The sequence below is a fragment of the Solenopsis invicta genome, chromosome 6 (assembly GCF_016802725.1).
Source record: "Solenopsis invicta isolate M01_SB chromosome 6, UNIL_Sinv_3.0, whole genome shotgun sequence".
Classification (NCBI taxonomy): Eukaryota; Metazoa; Arthropoda; class Insecta; order Hymenoptera; family Formicidae; genus Solenopsis; species Solenopsis invicta.
In genome coordinates, this window is record NC_052669.1 from 1,656,811 (window position 1) to 1,678,230 (window position 21,420).

The following is a 21,420-nucleotide window of genomic DNA, read 5'->3' on the forward strand; positions in this document are numbered from 1 at the left end:
TACAGTTAAAAAATTTTTTTTACTTGAAGAATTTTTTTTTTTTTAAGGCTAATAACGTTATCTTTTAAAATCAAATAAATTTCTATTCTTCGCAATCTTCTATTTTTATTTGAACTTAAAAAAACTATGTTAAAGAAATAATTTTATCAATTTACATAACTTTTCTTTGGGTATAAAATTTCATATAAATTCTTTTTTTTTTATATAAGTAGCCTTTTTTTAAATTTATTGCGATAAGATCAAATAAAAAAGAGAAAGATTATTAAATCTATATAAATAAAAAATTTACTCCAAGGTTGCTCCGCTGAGGCCCGATGCCTCTCCCAGGCCTCCTCCTCCTCTCAGTCCTCCAGGTAGTTAAGCCTCTTCCTTTCGTTGCACACGCGAAACACTCGCGAATAATATAGTAAATTTGCGCGCGTGGACTAATTATTTATAAAGCTTTCGCGCGATATTGCGGCACTTCCGGTTAATAAAACCCATGATATGAGTTCCCATTCAGAGGGATTCCCGTGAATTCAGCACCCCGAGTCGACGAGTAGAACGCACGCGTACCCGCCCCCGAACAAGGGTAAGTCCCACGCGGAAGAAGACGAAATCAATGGCATTGAATCCGAAGCCTCTTGTCTCACAAAAATCACGTCTAAAATTGACTCGTTCATACGCCCAGCCAACGGATCATCTTAATCAGTCCCACTGGATCTTATATCCAAGCGGCGTCGATAAGACACTCCGGCAGGACGAGAGAAGAAGGTACTCATTACCGACGTCTAGCATTTTAGACGAATCAGGAAATGAGAGCCAGCCTCTCGTCACAAGCTTAACCTACAAGGCCAAGTTCTGACCAAGTCAGAGTAAACGTCATTCACCTAGCTCGAACCCCAGATCCAAAGAATCCAAAAAAGGTATCAAGGATCTAAGAAAGCCTTAGGATGGTGGACGAAAGCAAGAGAAACGTGCGAATCCAAGGCAACCGATCCGAACTCTAACCGCTTAGGACCGAACCGATCGCCGGAGAAAGAGCGTGTAAACTCACACAACCAGACAGCCGCGCAACATGCACACGAACATGTCGTACATACGGCCCGGCATTACCTCGTGCACGGGCACTCGGCATGGAACGTCGCGGTGCGGCGCGCACGCCCACCATGCGCAACGCCCCAGTGAGGATATTCACTGCCAAGCAGCGGGGGTGCGATTTCCGGCCCTCGAATTAGGATTCTATCGAATGGGAGTTATGAAAAGTTCATTAGTCCAATACTTAAACGGCACTCCCGGAAAAAAAACGCGCGACGCGACGAACCGGCTGCGGTTCGTTTATTTTATTATAAGTCGGCGACGATGGATGATGTTCTCTTCTCGTCGCTTTCCACCTCGAAGAATATCTGTAACATACGATATCCATCGATTGGTATGGATATGTTATACATACATTCAGTACATGTTACAAATATTACTCACCCAAAGTTGTTTTCTAGACTTCCTTTTCTTCCTCAGATTGACTCACTCACTCGCGAAAATACGGATACAATCGCGCGATAATATAATACTTTGATCCTGCGCAGGACATTTGAAAAGCATGCAAATATAATGAAAAAAAATTATTACTGACTCACCGACCGATGCGTAACGAGCGAAGTACTTACAAGCGGTTACTCAGCCACAAAGCTACGATGATACTGTAACACACAAACATAAGATTCAAAAATTAAAACTGTATTCAAAATAATCGGCATTGCAAAAATTACTTTTTATATACTTAGAGAAAGATTTCTTTAAATCAAAAAATATTTGTTTGACTCAAAAAAATTTGTACATTGTTATACTGTTAAAAAAATTTCTTTAATTTGCAGAAATTTTATGATGGTTCCTTTTATTAGAATTAAAGAAATGTTTTGTCGTGCAACGCAAACCTTTTTTATAATAAAAGAAATATATTTTTAAAATCAGAATAATTAAATTGTGTCTTACATTTCTGCCAATACTTTCTTTGAATTAAATAATTATTTATTAAAATTAAACCAATCATTTAAACAAATAATTTGTTTACTTTAAGAATGATTGATAAGATCATTTCTTGAAATCAAATAAATTTTTATTTTCCTCAAAGATATTTTTATTTCAATTTAACAAAATCAACGAAAACAATTTCATCAATTTAAATATAATTTTTGTCTAGATGTGTATAACATTTTATACTATAAATTTTCTTTAAGTAACTTTTTTTATTTTATTGCGGTAAGATCGAATAAAAGAGAGAAAGATTATTAAATTTATATAAATAAGAAATTATATTTATCCCAAGCAGCGGGGGTGCGATTCCCGGCCCTCGAATTAGAACTCTATCGAACAGAAGTTATGAAAAGTCTATATGTAGTCTATTGTTATATTTTATATGCGCCGATTAGTGTACAAATAGTATTTCAAATGTAATTTTATATATATCTTCTAGCTGTTCAAATTACGCACCGTTATTATTATTGTTTTAACTAAAAAAAAAATAATTAAGACTAAATTCCGGCAAAATAAAAAGAATATAATACACATAACGTTAAAATTAAATTAAATTAAATTGAAATACTTGGTTTTGAAATGTGAATTGCGCTTTTCGTGACTTTATATGGTAGCATTCATGGAATTCATATGCGAAAATTTTAGATGGCGTTCAAATTCTCAGGATAATTACATTTTTTCGACGCGAAATTGTCAAGAACTATGAACGTGCGTGCCGTTAAAAAAAAATTGGCTCGCAGATACGATAAAGTGTATTACATACGGTGATTAGAGAGAACGTCAACGTTATTGATAGGCCATCGACATGTCGCGAACACTAAAGTATCCTAATAGCATCTGGCAGCGAGTGTTTCAGGTGGTTTTAAAAATTGATCGTCACATCGATCGACAGTAAACGCCATGGCATATATGGAAGAAGAACTTGCCCCTCGAGCGTCCTTCTATCGTTTCGCCGTAAATGGTGTCTCCAAGACCGTTTCTCTTCGGGGTCTGTCGCCATTCGCTGGTCACACCGAAGAGCCTTGATCCATTCGTCACGACCGCAACGATACCACGGACATTCGATCATTAATCCACGCATCCGCACGCGCATACACACACGTGAACGTGTCATCCGCGAGTGTACGAAATTTGTATTCAGCATCACTCCTCAACTAATCCAGAAACGTGATTCGTAATGAAAGCGGTAATAAATATACCGTTCAAATATTTTGGAAATCTTTATTGAAATTAGTCCTTGCGTTTGATAATTAAAAAATTAAAATTCTAATATATAGTGTGTGTGTGTGTGTGTGTGTGTGTGTGTGTGTGTGCGCGCGCAAAGCGCATCAACGATGAAATGATTAAAATTTTATATTTGTTATAACAAAATGCAATGCAATAAAGAGAGAAAGAGAGAGAGAGAAAGAGAAAATTAAACTAACCGTTTCGCAGAATTTAATTTAATTGAATTATTTATTCGCAATTTCATTCAGCACGTGAGTACAATTTTTTAATTATAAAAAATTTGCTGCTGTATGGTTTCGTGTAATTCCAGATTTTTCACAAAGGCTATTTCCGTTTGATTAATTTTCAATACTCATTATATCTGCCGATTAATACTCATTATATCTGCCGGAAATATTAGACGTTAAAATGCAAAAAAAAAGCCTGGCGAAATAATAATTATTGAATCAGAGAAAATTTTCTGGCAATTCCCATATTAACATTGACGGCTGTTTGGAGATTTTCCAGATTCCTCCACACCGATTTGAGATTGCATCGAGGATTCTGTCGACGCAGCCAGCCAGCGTCAGCGTGCGGCGGGATAACATCGGCCGAGCATTCGGGCGTGGCGGATGAATTTAGAATGAATAAACGGGAGAATTTTTTCGGCGTAGACGTGTGGATTTCGGGGACTAAATCCGATCGCGCGCGTTCGCACGCGATTCGAGCTTCCAGCTGGCTTTATCGCTTTTCTAGCCCGGGTATCTAGCCGGTCGAGGCAAAGTATCCCGTTTCGATTTTATATCCGCGGGAAGAGAAATGGTGTGCAACGCGCGCGCGTTCGCCGTGTTCATCGCGTTTGCGAGAGCGAGCCGACCGGTGCGGCGACGGCGGTGGCGGCGGCGTGCGCCCGAGATTTTTATTCGATTGCCGCGGGGCCGAGAATATACTTTTTTTTTTATCGGTATCCGGTGCGTCGTTTGCGGGAACCATCGTCCTCGACGGATATCACCGCATATTACAGCGCGTGGAAAAAAAAAATCTATTCGTTCGCCTCTTTCCCGAGCATGGGGAGCGTGTGGAAGAGATTTTAAAAGTGACAAGCACTGTAACACAAAAATGAAGTGAGAGCGGTTTCTCAGAAAATCGTTTTCAATTCCGGTTATTATATCCTTATTTTTCCGAAGGTGAGAGCTGATGGATACGTATTATCGGTCGCCTAAATCACCTACCTCATCAATATTTAACATTTTTATTTAATATAATTAACATTTAGTGACAAAAATGTAAAATAATGGAATGAGTAATATAGACAAAAATTAATAGATTACATCTTGTTTTGTGTATAATAACAACATTTAAAAAAATCAAGTACAATTGATGTTAATTTTTTATATCAATTTGTATAGCCTAATTACATAATCGTACAATATTATATTGAATTTTTATATTTTTATGAAAGTAGATTATTGTAAAATATTTTACACGAATTGTACATGTATATACATTTGCAATTATTATACACATTAAATCAATATTTTTATAAAATCTGTCGAATTTCCTAAATTGTACCACCACAAATATTATATAAATGGCATTAATATAAGATTGAAATAATAATAAAACTAATAATCAATACAAATATAAAAGTATGTCAATATAAATAAATTCAGGTCAGTTTTATTTCATCATCATTTCCTTTTATTATTATTTACTAATTATTATATATTTAATCCTTTTTCCGATTTATTATTAATAAAATAAGTGTTAATTCATGATTCCTAACACTTTTAATTATTTTAATTTATAAATTTAATATTTAAAAAAACGCTACTATTTAGAAAACCCTCAAATACGATTTATAATAGACTATCGATTGCCTAAATCGTACTTTTTGCAGCAATGTTGCAAAAAGATTTGTAATAAATTAATTTGTTATTAGTAAAAAGTGAAATATTTTAGTAACAAGTATCTGTCAAATTACAATTTTTAATGCTTATTTGCACAGAAATAAGTACTAAATTTCGACAATAACAAAAAGTTACCGAAGTCGTACGTATTTGATAACTCTCTCCACATTGCAAAACAATAAGATTTCACTGATGCAGATAACTAGAATATAACGTAATCCGTTGCAAGAAAGTCTACGGGTTTCCGGGTGACATACCTGAGACACCCAGTAGATCGCCGTCTCAATCGATTCTTTCGCAACGAGTGAACTCGCAGCTTGACATCCATGGTATATCACGGCTAATCAACACGGACTTCGGGTGCGCGAAGTGATTTATGTGGTTTACCACGGCTGCCTGCCAATAATAGCTCCCGTTCTCGCCTCTCGCGCGCGTACGCTCCTTCGTCTTCACGCGCGTGGTAAACGTAAAGTTTTCCGCGTAACGAGTAGCGAGCTGCCGTTACGCTGCGTTAAACAGCACGCGAGTGCGAGAAGCGATTAACGCTGCTCACCCGCAAGTGTTTGCGCTACACATTTGTAAATGGAACAGTTTTTCGTTACCGTACGTTATCTGGATGTTATTGATTTTTCCGTGTACTTAACTGCAAACGCGACAGAAGAGAGACAGACAGAGTAAATTTATATACTCTATTTATTTGCACGCTATATCTTTCTTTAAGAAAGTACTTTACTTTGTTAGATCCGAAAAAAAGTACGTTTTTAAGAATTAATTTATAGAAAAGTGTTGAAACAAAATGCAACTTTTGTAGAAATTTATTGATTATTATTGATTATATAATGTAATTATTGAGATTTTTTACTCTTAATAATAAGCTGATATGTTAACATGTAATAACTAGGTATAAACAAATGTAAAAATCAAATTAGCAAAAAAAGACTTCATGCATTATAAGAAAAATAAGTTTTAAGAAAAACCTTTCTCATTAAAATCGAAACGCAATTTGTCATTTATTTTAAGATCAGTAGCGTTTTTTTTTTTTCAATTATGTAGAAGCGTCCTAGCGATACGTCTCGGTTTAAAACGATGGTGAGAGAAAGATAAATATCAGAAACACGTTTCATCGATAGGTCCGCGTTGAGTTTCGGATCCCGGGCTATTTCTCTCTTCCGGATTCCACGCTGCGCAAATAAATACTTATGGCTACGCGAACCCAGTAGTTTTATCGTCCCTAAGCTCGGTCGCGCCTATATACATACGTTTCACTTAGAGACCGGAGCTACACTCATTCGAAAAGGACGATAGGACTTTCCTTGGACCGTAAGGCTATCTTGAAATGTATAGCCGGACATGTTCAGTAATCTCACTCACTTTTAGAAACTGATAAAGAGCAGGCCGAATTCTACATCAATAGAAAATATCGCTCGTGAAGATTTATGAGATATTTCTATTGTTTCCGAAAAGATTCTTGGGCGGTCGAAATTTATTATCAATTGAAATACTGAAAAGCCTTTGCTCTAATATTTTAACAGAAAAAAATATTACAGACCTGTATATATTATCAAAGCAAATTAGCCTTTATTAAGGTGCGTAGTTATGGATTATTTTCAATATATCAATAACATCAAAGCACTGGCTATCGACATTAATTATAGAACACTAGCAAATTGAAAAAAATATTTTTCAACATCACTTACAACTTTTTATTTAAAGAGATAAATATAGAATGCGTTTGTTTTAAAAATATAATTTAAAAAAGTTAAAAAAGATTTAAAATTACAATACATTAAAAAAAGTGTCATTATGTTTTGAAAGTATTTCTTTCAAACGTGATTTATCCGATTAATTAAAAATTGTTAACATTTTCTTTTATTTTTCAGATTTATTTTAATAAATCAGAAATGTATTATATTTACCTCTTCAAATAAAAACTTTACATATTGTTAAAAAATATTTTTTAATTCTCCTATAACTGAATATGTGCGATATACACAATAATGCATTGTAATTGCAAATTTACTTAAAAATCGTGGTGAATGTTATACATATCGCGGTTTTCATCTTATATAAAATATACAAGATTAATAATATAAATGGAACGTGATACAAAATTGTGTTTATTACAAAATAGCATACAATTTAAAATATTTTAAATTGTATGTAATTTTGTAACAAATACAATTTTGTATCACGTTTCATTTATATTGTAAACATTTTGAATTATATGAAATTTTATGAAAAAGAAAATTATGTTTGGTTTTTTTTATTTTGCGTTAGTCACACTGCTAATACGGCATAAAAAATTGTATAAAATATTACACTATACATAATATTACACTAGTCTACTAAAATAAACGTTTTTTTCTGCGGATGTAATAAGGCTAAGTAATTTTTATAAATTTTTGCGCGCTGAACATGAATTTGTTGCTATATTTGGGTATTATGTTGAAATTTTGGGAAAAATAATGTCAAAGAGGTAAAAAACGATGATTTTAAAGGTTTTTATGGTATTGCAACACTTGTAGTAAATTTTTTTTTTAATTTCGTTTACACTACGTGAAAGTATGAACTTTTATTACATTTAAAATGCATTTTGTTCTATGTCGCTACGATCTTCCGTTTTATAGATATAAAGTCACTTAGTCTCATTACATCCGCAAATTTTCACAGTATCATAATAATTAAAATAACACTCAGAATTATTAAGTTAAAGAAAACAGTAAATATTAAACTATTTATATTTAAATGTAATATATGCAAATGTTTATTCTCAATATTTGCATGCATCTTCTCTGTATCTTAAATAAGAATTTGTGTACGTATAATAATTTTAAATTTGTATACAATTTATATTATCTGTAACAATTTTAAATTTATATATTTTTATTAATCAAACAATCACTTTCTTTCTCATAAAATTTCACAGAATGTTTATTTATATACAACAATAACGTTAATATTATCTGTAACTGTTGTAAAATGTTTACAAAATAACATTTTGATTATTTATCATAAATACTGAAAAGGGCTAAGTAAATCCAAAACATGTTTGTTTCAATTTAAATTAATATTAAAATAATTTATTCACATGAACATCTTATGCTCTCTGTTTGGTCATTTATTTCTATATTTGTTATGTATTTTTTATTCCACGCTATTAAATATCACAGTTTACAAAACTTTCACGAATTAATAAAGAGAATAAATTGCAAACCAATTAGTTAAACCTAATGTTAAAAATAATAGTTACCAAATGTGCATTCATAATATTTAAATCATGAAATAAATACATAATTTTCATTAAAAAGCATTTTGTAACAAAAATGTTTGCAGTTTTCCTTTACAAACGTTTATCAATGAATAAATAGTTAATTACAAAAGTTCGATTTTGAGGTCCATTTGAAAATTTAAATCGCAGGCGCAATTTGAAATCGCATGCAAAATCGCAATTAAAAATCTATTTGTACACCAATGCGAATTGTATATCACTGCGATTGAAAAGAAAATTGCGGTAGCAGCAATAAATCGCAAAATCGCACATCTCTATAACCCTTTAATAAGTGAAGACTGCGTTATTTCATTTCCCGTCGTCGCTTTTATTTAATCTGTACAATTTTTCTTCTTATCCTCTATTCCGTTGTACTTTATTCTATTTTATTCTACTCTTTCTGTCGAGTCTCCACGCTAACGGTCTTTTCCATGACACCTCCTTAAATTATCCCGGCCCTTAGCTTTTTATTACATCCAAGGGCTCCCTCCTGCGTTCCGAAAATAATCTTCGCACAGGCAACGTCACAAATGCACGCTCACAAAGGGCAGCTCGGGCTATCTGACGCAATGGGTGTCGATCTTTATCAACGTCACGCGATATCGAGAGGCTGAGACACCGTAGCAGTCGCTGACTGCGATAATAAAACGGAAACGTCGGACGATTATTTAATTAACTCGAAGCCGAGCGGGCGAAAGTAAGTACGTGCGGCACGATAAATCGTGGCGCGGACTTATTAGCCTTTCATGCGGATCCACCTCGTGCCACCGTTCTTGCTCCGTTGACCCGAGAGATTCTCAATTTCCTGAAGACGCAGCGCGACGACGACGACGACGACGAATACGACGTCGCAGGCAGCTGGGGCGACTATCTGTGTACACTACTATAGTGCATAGCGCCTGCTCGTCGGTGCTGCATTATTAACCGGGACTTGTTAACGTCGTTTCTTTCCCGTATTCCGTAGGAACGACCACCCCGCGCCACAGTATACACTTCCCTCCGTGTCCCGCAACCATTGTGTCCCCTCGCAGACATTGCGGTCTACCTTTGGTACACGACTTTACGTAACGGCGGCATTCCGCTACGCGCGACATTAATCCGTTAGCGGCGGAATTCTTCTTAAATGCAAAGAGAAAGAATGAGAGAGAGAGAGAGAGAGAGAGAGAGAGAGAGAGAAAGAGAGAAAAGAGTTAAATGTTTGATGAAATTACTGTAATCATTGTGGAAAGCTACAAAATAAAAATTAATGACAAGAATAATTGATGAAAGAATTATTTTGCATCTTTTAGCAGAGGTGTCTAAGGTTCCCGAAGGGTCGAACCCTATGTCAAGCAATTAATTTTAAGTAAACTGAGAACATCGATCGAAAGGTGAAAATATCATAATAAATGATACTAACAAGTATCTAAATATGAGAACTCATTCTCCCTAAAAAAAGAATTTACTTCAGTTAGGGATCAAATCTGAGACTTTCCGACTTTACGGGGCGGGTATCTTAGAGAATTGCGTAAACTTGAAAAGGTATAAGATCACACAATAAATATCAGTACTAAGATCTAGCTGGTACCGATAAGACATTTCGTTTATATTTTTAGTAAAAAAAATTTTTCACATATAACTATATATGATTATATTACGAGGTTGTAATATTAATTAAGTTTAATTTTGAGAAAATTTCAAGCCAGTCAATTACTGGTTAATGTACTTTGATGAGCATGTTTAACGTGTTTAAGTTTTCATCTATATATGCATACGTATGTTCATTTATGTTTTAAAATAAATATAACTGATAGAGAGAGAGAGAGAGAGAGAGAGAGAGAGTCTAGTATATAAAATCTACGATCTACTCTGTGTTCATTGAATTTATTCAACGCTCGAATATGGCCGACTTATAATTAATCATAATTAATGCCACACAGGAATAGGTCGCTTGGTGACGCGAGTGCGAAATAATTCATGACATTTTAGAAATATACGTACGCAACACACAAAATTGTCACTTTTACATATTGCGCAGAATAACATTCAAAATATTTCCAACAAACAAAATGTTTTCATTTCTTTTTGGAAGCAAATACTTTCGCAAACTTTATCGCTTTAAAGTAAATCAAAGTTGAATTAAAGAATTTGTCATTAAACTTCAATCTGCCAATTTTCGAGAGTCTACATGCCCGGTTTCGTAATTGTCATTTGATGGCGGGATAAAAAGTAAAACCCTTCTTGCGCGAAAAGAATTGTTGTTTCTGCTGTTAGGTGATGACGTCCATGCGGAACGCGAGATCTGGGAAGATCCGGCAGATTGCAAAACGCGCCCGTTGAAAAACCATATTTAATTACGCCCGACGAGCGCCACGCTTCTCCTCGCCCTCGATTTTAATAAGGATTCCGACGGAGACATAAAATTTCACGACTATCTGCTCATTGAAATTCTACTCGTTCCAACCTGATCGGTAGACACACGTGACAAGGCTGACAACCCTCTTTTCTTGGCGTAGTAACCGCCACTGAGAAGAACGAGACGAATGTTTCATAAAAACGTTCACGGATGAAAATCCAATCAAGATGTGACTCGGTTCTTCGCGTTAGGAGGTCGCGGAGGGTGTAAGGGCAATGATTCTTTCAGAGAATAGAAAAAGCGACACGAGGATTACTTTATTAATATTCCGCAATTTCTTATATTTAAATTGAGCTCAAAATATCTCGCAGTTTTCGAAAATTACGTACAATCTTTCAAGATAAATGTGTATGTACATAATTTCTTTAACTTGCATCTCGCGACGCTAAATGTGCAATTTCAAGAATGATGCAAATAACCACGAAGACATCCACGAGACAAAATTTTACTTCTACTTTCGACTTCAATTAGATTCTTTGTGCCTATTTTGATACTTTAAACATGCAAATGCACATATTTTAAACTTACTGACTATAATAAAGTCTTTGTGGATAGTTTTAAGAGGTTGCAAGAGATTTAACAGAAACTCTTTGAACCTCAAAGTAAAATATTTCCCGATGTTACTACTTCGAGGCATAAAGTAAGTACTCAATAGACCTAATTGAAGTCGAAAGTAAAAGTACAATTTTAACTTGGGATAGATAAAAATTAGTGTGTGTTATTACATTTACAACGCAAGCAAATATTCGACATTGTTATACAAGTAATAAGGTAAACATATTTCGTGTACAGGGTCTACATTATGATTAATAATGTTTAATAGTACCTGTTTATTTTTATTTTTTTTAATTGGATAAGCTTTCCGTGCAAATGCACCAAAGAGAATACGATCTCAACTTCGAGCCAAAAATTGATAAGTAATACGATGATGAAATTATATTGGAGCTTATTCGACGTGCCAATGGCGAAATTCTCAAACGATACATCTCAGGAAATTTGACGGGTTTAATACCTTAATGTATTATATATCCTGCGCACACTTTCGAGTAGAAGATGTACAGTTTATTTTTAAATGGCGGAATAAGAATCCTTCTTTAGATAGGTAAGTTCAAGAAGCTGTCGCACGAAGGAGAGAAGAAAGACTTCGGCGTGGGAGGAGACTCCGAGGAATGGGAGCGAGGACGAAGCGATGGAAAAGGATTGAAATATATTCCCTCGTACCGCCGGAGGCGGCGCGCTTGCAGTTGCAGTTATACCGAGCGCTCCTTCCCTCCGTTCCACCACCCCCGTTTCGTTCTGTCCATTCTCGACTCCTAGTCTTTCCGTAGGCAAAACCTCTTTGCGCGGCAGTTGTCTTCTGCGAGAGAGATGAACGCGAGTGAAAGTAAAAAAAAAGAGAAAAGAAATACAGTAAGGAGCGAGCCAAGGAAATTCGATTTACTCACGACATAAATAAAGATGGATCCTCGCTGATAGAAACGCGTTTTTTCTACATCAATAACATAAATTGATTAATAATTAACGCGCTTCGAAAATTCATTGTATTAATAAGGGATGATTCGTATTTGTTCTCACGTTTTATGTAAGTGTAACACGATCACTTCCGATCATCTTAAACATCACTTGCTTTGCTTTTCTCTTTCCGGGAATAGCAAAAAATCGCGGGTAAAGAAAATCGCCGCAGAATCCGCAGCTTGAAGCTCGCTATGAGATCACAAATCGGATTTTGCGATTTGCTCCCCCTTTCTATCAAACAAACGTTCTCTACCCTAAGTCACGTATCACGTGTGTTTCTTCGTTTTTAGATCTTTCATTTTTGAACCTGCGCGAGCAACCTTAGCGCGCATGCTTTTATCATCTTTTGCATAAATAGATTTTTTTTCAATATATCAGCATTTTTATGCAGTATCGTGCAGAACGACAACTAATCTTATGCAAAATTTTCGGACATAACTTAAAAAATTGCGTTTGAAAAATTCGTGTACTTCTTGCACTCTTTCTAAATATATTTATAGACTGATGTAAATACATTTTAATAAATTGATAACGTGTGTATACACACACACGCACGCACGCACGCACGCACACACATTATCAATTTATTAAAGCATAGTTATATTAATCTGTATGCTATTAAAAATATCATGAAATTTAATGTATTTGTAAGTTACACAAGTATATTAAATTTAATACACTCGTATATATTACTGAAAAGTATGTGTAAAAATTTCGTTCACTTTTGATAACATACAATTTTTTTAATATGTCTACCTAAAATTTGCTGTGTATTTTTAACAATGTGACCTACAAGAATAAATAGAGAAAAGTCACCAGTACGGGCATATCACTTTGTTTTCAGGTAATATTTATTAAACAAAAGCTAAAAATAAAACTTTAAAAACATGAAAATAAAATAGAAAATCTCCTATAATACTGTTTCGTATCTTACAATAATAATAAATTAATATTTTCGCAACGTAACCAAAAAAGAGTGTCTGAGAAATTAAGCCCCAAAAATAGCACGATAGGTAATAATAACAGATTTGAAATACGATCACGTAGGGTAGGAGTTAATTATAAAATAAATTGATATATTAAATAATAATATACATCTTTTTATTAAACAACATAGTTTATAAAATAAAAAAAGTTAAAATTAAATCCTCCTACTTAATGCTTTTTTAGCACCTTATTAGTGGATCTATGAAGACCGGCGCTATTTTTCCTATCTTAAGGTATTAAAGATGTAAAAAAATTCATGAAACATTTCATCAATAATATAGTTAAAGATTTCGTAGTTATTATCTGTTCAGAAAGATGGTCCGCTTTACGCTGCACAGCAATTTTGTTTCAAACCGCATTACGGGAAAAATATAAAAATGAAAAATATTAACAGAACAATTTTAGGAAGCTTATATTATATCAATAATATACTCACTATTGTTTAAACTGTGCAATTTGCAAAAGAAAATCGTGCGAATTTTATTCTCGCTTTTCAAAAATTCGTTTTTAACAGATTTTATGTAGAAGAAAAGCTATAAATATCTAGGGATTTTTATTTCTTTAATTATCTAAGCAGATCTATCAATATTAATACAATGCAATGTTTATTTTCCGAGAAATAATGCTATTTTAAAAGAGCTGTCCTTGTACTAGCGACTTTTTTCTGTATATATTATAAGTGGTTATTTAGCGGTAGAGATCGATTAGTACACCTACCTACAAATGGAGATAAAGTCTATAATTGGGGACGCTGAGAGCAAAGAGGTTAAATCCGACTTTAGGGTAATTTCCTAGGTTCTTAATGAGACGGGCTTCTGCAACAGAAATAATAATCCTCCAGCCCGGTCTGACAACGGCGATGAGATTGCTCCTGAAGGCGCCGGCTGGACCGAGAACGAAGTTTGGGCCGTAACTTCCGCGGCGGAAGACGAGCGGCAGTAAAGGCTCAAACGATAGCTCATTAAAGTAGTCTTCCGCGACAGCTGCGATCGGTTTCGCAGTCGAGAGTTCTCTTATCCGTCAGTTTTACGTCAGCATGTAATTAAGTTCTTACTCGGTCTCCGCGGTCATGAATTCTACACAGGCAAACGCAAGCATCTATTCTTTTATGACCCAATGAAGCTTTTAATTCTACGAACGTTGTTCTCGCGTTAGACATAGGGGAGACTGAGACTGGTTGACCAACTTTTCAATTCTGAACTTTTACAAACAAACCTGAAAGATTTATCGAAAAGCAAATCCTACTTCAATTACAAAGACTATCTAATAATATTTTAATAATAACGGAAAACTGATTTAATAATTTAATGTTGTTAAATAGGTTTTTATTTGTCAATAAAAATCTCAAATAACTCCAGGGCAAGTTAACTACAGCTTTGGTATGTAATTAAGAAATAGTATATCTTGAGATATTTTATTCATATATTTTGATACGTTTTTATTTATTTTACAATTAGTATAATTTATTAAAAAATAGAATAAAACTCAATTTTTAATATTATAATATTAATTTTTTTAAATTACTTAATTTTACAGGTGCTTCTCGAAAACTGCCAAATTATTTATTAATTATGTATTATATCTAGAACAAGAAAAGAATATTATAAAATTCATCATTCATTATTTAGCACATGTATTTCTAATCTTACACACCAGGGTACATTGATCTTACTACTTCATTTTTGAGAAAAAATTTATGATAAGCACATAATAAGATAGACACGAAAATAAATTACAACGATATATTAATGAAATCTATATTTGTCTAAACAAACACAAAAATAAACTCAGGCAATTGCACAATTTAAGAACATAAAAGATACTAGAATATTTACTGTATGATTCTTTGATAACGCTACGTAATACGTAAACAACACGCATCTGTGCCGAAATATTTTAGGCAACTGAGCAGCGGTGTCTGCTGCAAGTACAAACACGATTATAGTTATCTTCAATATTTTATTTCAAATATAGATCCAATCGATCAACTTATCCCTATTAAAGCCAACTATAGTCCCTAGTTCTCGACAAATTCGGATTTTAATCTTAGTCTTCGAGGAATTTGTTTTGAATCATAGTTATCCGTCAGTTGATCGCATTAAGCCTCTTTTCGAGATAAAGTAATCCAACTTCAAAACGAGAAGTTTTACGTATTTAATCTCTTGTCAGTTCTTTATGACTGAAGATCATGATCTCCATTTGAGACATGTTCATGCATCATGGTGTCTTGGCAAAGGTACTCTTGATAGTTTGCCATTGCTTTTTAAGAAATCTTCTGCTTTTCAAGTGATTAATTAAAAATCTGATACGTTCTTGATGGATTTAAACCTGGATTTTTATCATAGAGAGCAAACACGCAATTGTTACGCCATAATCACTACTTGTGTATTTAAACATAATATAAAATATGTACACGTTAGCTTGCATATTTTATCGCGTGACAATTAATTATACTGACAAATTTGGTAAGACTGACCACGATATTGAAAATAACGAAATTATTTGTGTATTTTCATATGTGGTAATTTCATTATTCCATTCAATAAATAAGATAAATTTAATTCGTTTTAAAAAAATTGTATGCATTTCAGTACCGAAATGTTCTGCAGTGTCAGAACAGAGGCATGATATGATTATCGGTTGCATATTGCATTGCCTGACTTTTAGTGGTCCACTTTGATCGGTAGAATTGATACGAGACGGTATCAAAATAACACGACAGGAATTATTATTGATCATCGCCGAACGTCGCGTGCAGTCATATAAATATTAAAACAATTCTCTCTCTCCCTCTCTCTTTCTCTCATTCTAAAAGTGGAAATTTCCTATATAATTCCCTACATAAAACTTCTTACATAATTTTTCGAGCAGATAACATTTTATATTACATGTCCTCATGAAAGATAAGTTACTCTCATACATAAGGCATCGTTTTCCACAGTGTCAGAGTAAACTTAAAATAAACAGCAATTGAAGAAAATCTCATTATCATACGTAATATTTTGTGACACCGATAAAACGCATTTTGTTCCTCGGAATGTCAATTAAGTGGTGCAAAATGCTCAACGCTTATTAGAATCTCTCCAATTGTTTTGACGTAAATTATCGAAACATTTATGCATATCATAATCATTTCTCAACAGGCTGAATACGCTATTAATGTATACGCTCGACAATGATAATCAACATATAATGTTATTCGCATCCGTAATTTGGCTTTAAAGTGGGCAATTGAAAAATACGATAAACACGATACATTCCTCATGTCCATTCATTAACTTGGCTATTTTCCTAACCAAAGTGAAGCGAAACGAGCGCGCGTAAAACGCGATTCATGTACGAGGGAATATATCGCCGGCGAAAACAGTCGGACAGAGGGCTCGTTTCTCATTATCATTCACTTTGGACGACGTTAAATCTTCGTACAGATCATATCTCGCGATTTATAGGAGGAAAATTAAAACCCGCGCGCGCTTTGTTCGCGCTGTTCTGGCCGAAGTTTAGCGCTCGTGCCCACCTATTTTGCTCCGACGAATAATACGCCCGCGACTCGACAGTCCCCCCTGGGATTCGATGAATAAACGATGGCGATGCGTTCCCCGTCATTTCCCGCTGAATAGTCTTCAATAAACAATATGCCACGCCGAACTGAGCGAGCGGGAAGACTGAAAAAATCATAACTTCCGACATCCATTAATCGCGAAGTAATTAAGTTCAATTTTCACGGCGTATATTGAAAAATACACGCAACACGACGCTCTCTTTTTCAATATTCGCTTGCTCTTTATTTTACTAATTTATTCCTCAATATTTCGATCGTCAACAATGGAAAGCGAGCATTTCAAGAGAACTTTATAGCGAAATATGTGAGTACAGATATCCAAAAGTGAAATAAGTATTGTATGATACATTCGGTATGTGCGCGTGTATGTGTACAATTTACATGTACATAATTCTATTTCGAATACTGTCCCATCGAGGATGTTATCGCGATCGATGTAAGCCGAAAGCCCGATACGAGCCAGGCAAACGGTAAACAACGACACTGTTTTGATTGCCAAAGAACTCACCAGAAAAGTAAATGCAAATTTCGATATAATTCCAATTTACCAGGTTTAGCTGGATTTCGGTTCACTCGAGCTCTTTGTGTGTAAATACTGCTTAAACTCTCGCGTTGGTTCTGTATCCTGCACAGAACTAGTTAATTGACATTTGTGGAAATTACATTTTCAGAAAAGTAAATGCAAATTTCTAATTAAGTATATCAGATCTCTTAACATTGCTCTTTATAAATTTATATATTTTATTGTCTTTTGGATAACTTTGAAAATTAAATCACTGACGTATTTATTTACGTCAGACCTATAAGCATCGCGAACACCTCCCTTTTCAATTTTCAGCCTTTAATATTTGCTAATATATTCTACAAAATTCAGCTTGCTTAATCGAGCCTTATAATAAATTCATGCTATAAAATGGAAGGCCCGTGGTTTTTTTTTTCTAAAGGCACGTCACGTCAGTGAATCGTTCCGATTCTCAGTATCCGGCACGTTCTTCAGATTTTGCAGTTTTTCTCAGACCGTGAAACGCGTCGGTAGACGTTCAATTTGCAAAACGTTTGCGAGACGGTTTAAAAAGAAAGGTGAGACGCGTGGGAAATCGGAGGGAAACGGAAAAGGACGACTCGATAAAAACGGTCGTCTCGGTGGGCGGTTGAGATCCTTACATCGCGCTGATATTGCCGACAGCGTTGGGAAATATTAAATTAAATTAAATTACGTGTGAGTGTGAAGAAAACGCTCGCGCATAGATCAGTCTCACTTTCATATTAAAAGGTTTGGCGCAGAATTATCCGGGTCATTTTGTTGTAAAATATTCAAATAAAAATAAATTTACACATAAAAAAAATGTTTTTTTACATTAAATAATTTTTCTTAAATTAAAAAAATTTATGCATAAAAATAGTCCAACCTATATTTTCAGTAAAGATATTTATGCGTTCGAGTTTATTACGTCAATAAAATAATTGAATTATTTTAATAAAACAAATTAATTGTTTTTTAAATAATTTAATTATATTTATTTATTAAAATAAAATATACCTTACTTTATTTATTTTTTCAATAACTTATTAATCTTGCTTGTAACAAAAAATATTACAATAAAGTATTTACCAGCAAGCATTGATATCAAATGTAATAAGCCATATATTTATAAAAATGCAACAATATCGTTCAAAGTATTCATGTTTAATAAAATAAACTTTAATGGAATCTGTTTTTGGAAATGAACAAATCAAATTACTTTTCCGATGTTAGAATTAGAAGAAAATTGGAGATCTAAACTGCAACCAGTTTCGGTAACACTAGATTTTAGTATGACGTGCATACCTACACATTGTTAATAGCTGAACTGAAGCCCGGAAGCTTACTACGTTAGAAAACTAGACATGATTACAATAATTATTTAAAATAATAAATTACACTGTAAAAAATAACACTCTCATTTTAATCAAACTTATTTTATATCATTTTTATGTAAAGAAATGTTTTATTTTATTGAGTATTATTTAGTGTAACCATAGAAAATATTATTTTATTGAAAAATATTGTTTCAAACTATCACGTTTTCTTTCTGCCAGGCAGTTTAATACAACAAAAATAAAAAATTGGTAATCAACAAAGTAATGTTTTATCTAAAGATATATTGTAAAGTAAATGCAAACCGAACATTGAAATATTGAATATAAAAGACATTTTTTTATGTCTACCTAGATCTTGTATAAAAATTCCAAATTGTAGAATATTTTCAATTTATATGTAAAATTTGTCAACATTTTTTATTTATCTATAGGAGAGAGCGGGGTAAATCAGATTTATTTGCAGTTTTTGCTCTCTATAAGGCGCAAATAAAGTCCGATCGTAAAACAGAAGGTGCAGTAGGAAAGATAATTTAGTTTCCTTCGTTTTTGTTACAGACCATTTTGACGTATTTTTCACTTGTTGAACTATAATGGAAAATACAAAAACGCTTTTTCTGGAAACAATAGTTCCAAGTCAGACTACTTCCTCATCCAAATCGGACACTCCTATTTTTATCGACTTTTAGATAGAATTTTCAAAGATGTTTACGATCTTTTTTAGTATTAAGTAAAAACAAGTAATTTAAAAGACAAAAATAAAAATTTTATTCAGAAATAAAGTTAGTAACAGTTTATATAATTAAAGTTGAAATAAAAATTCAATTATTTCGCGTTTGATAACTCATAATATTTTACTAATTTAAGCCAATCGTCAGTGCTACGATCAGATTGCAATTCCGATTTGGACACTAGTTTTTTCAAACTTTGTAACAAATTTTGCGATAAACCGCAAAAGTGATCATAAAACATAAAATGCTTGATATGTTTGAATTCTACACCGCTTAATTATCTTAAATCAATTACCTTTTAAAAATTTAACAACTTTAAATAATAATTTATAAAAATTTCCTATTCTTAAAAAATCGTCCAAACGCTAAAAATACCCGTTTGCATCTATGAATGTTGCGACAGAGAACTGTCAAACTGCTGTCGCGTGTTCAGTGTCTTATAAGGATTTTACATTATAAATGGTACGTAAATTTGCTTAATCGTATTCATTTAAATTAAAATGGTCCTATTTGAAACAAGTGAGGTTATATTTACTCTACTCTCCCCTATATATTTTATATATATATATATCAAAAAGCAGATTAATTAAAGAGAAATGTTGTTCCTGCCAATAGCTAGAGCGCACGATGGTTTTACACAACAATAATTAAAATATAACCGCGTTTTACGTTTTATTCTTTTTATATATAATAATGATATAATAAGCGAAAATATCACGATGTACGAGACGGGGGTTTGTCCAATTTAGAGAATGTCGTATAAACCGCCGAGCGAAATTTTCCCCGGAACGTTTCATCTCTCGTCCTCTCGCGCTCGGATGCCCCGCCGGCACCGGTCTCGGATCCATTACCATCGTCGTCGAGAACTTTCCTCGAGGGAGAATTTCGCGATTCCGAGATGTCGAGCGTGCCCTAATCTCCGCGATCTGCGATTGTCGCGCGCGTATATGAGGATCGTTCAAATAAGAAACGGACACGGTCGCCACGAAGCGCGATTCGTTTAGGAAGGCGAAGACACGCGCGGAAATTTATGTCGACGCGAGAGGAGCCGCGCGAAAAATATGCTGGGCGGCTCCTCTCGCGTCGGATGGGGAAAGAGCTGTCGTCATTTTTGATATTTTGATATCGTAAAGATGCAAATAGTTTCATAAAAAGATAATGGAATAATCGTAAATAGCTTCATACGCGACCTATTGAATGTTCTATCATTTATCACATCGTCCCTTCTCTCCCTTCATTAATAATAGATTCTTTAATAAATTCAAAATCGATACCTTATTCTGAATTTCTTCTTAACACACATTCGATGAGTTTGATAAATGCGACAGCTGCCGTGAGACAAGAAACATTTTTGTACATGTACTTGAAGCAATAAAATTATATCATTAATCTAAAATCGGACGAGTTTTTTTTCCTCTCATTGCTGTGCGCCGAGTGAAAAATTCTAACAGGTGTCCCGAACTTGGAGAGTACGCTCGAGAGTGACTGCGTTTTTAAGATATTGCGGCAACGTAACCGTGGCAATGGAAGGAATAAAGAAGTTGGATGAAAAGAGTCGAAGGACGAGGGAGTCGTCGTTCCTTATAGGACTGAAAGTAGCGAGAGGTATGGAGGATAGGGTTGATGCATTGCTCTCGGATACTTCAACCGCAACAAAAGCTCACTCTGCTCCCTCGACCTCAAGTCACCCGGTATAAACTGACGGTAAAGACTTCTCCCGTTCACATCTATCCACCTCGTTTGAAGCAAGAAAAATTCGCCGCGACGACGACGCAATGTTCTCTCGCCGACTGCATGCTCTCCGCCGTGCCGGTGCGACAAGTCCTCCTTGGCGGACGACTTTAGACTCTCAGACTGAAGGGAAAAGGTAATCCAGTAATTACTCAGCTCGTAAATTAATGAGAAATATCAACAAATGCAATTTTTATTTCCACGGTACTCGCCACACGCAGACTTGCACTCATTAAAAGCAAGGT

The 21,420-nt window shown here is 34.2% G+C and overlaps 1 long non-coding RNA gene across 1 annotated transcript in view; it reads right to left on the reverse strand.

Moving 5' to 3' along the window:
• Positions 1-291: 291 nt before the first annotated feature.
• The window catches only part of LOC120358196, a 77,386-nt gene continuing 56,257 nt past the window's right edge, over positions 292-21,420 (reverse strand). The window contains exon 3 of the long non-coding RNA XR_005575145.1: positions 292-1,679. This is a non-coding gene — a long non-coding RNA (uncharacterized LOC120358196). The remainder of the gene's footprint in view (positions 1,680-21,420) is intronic.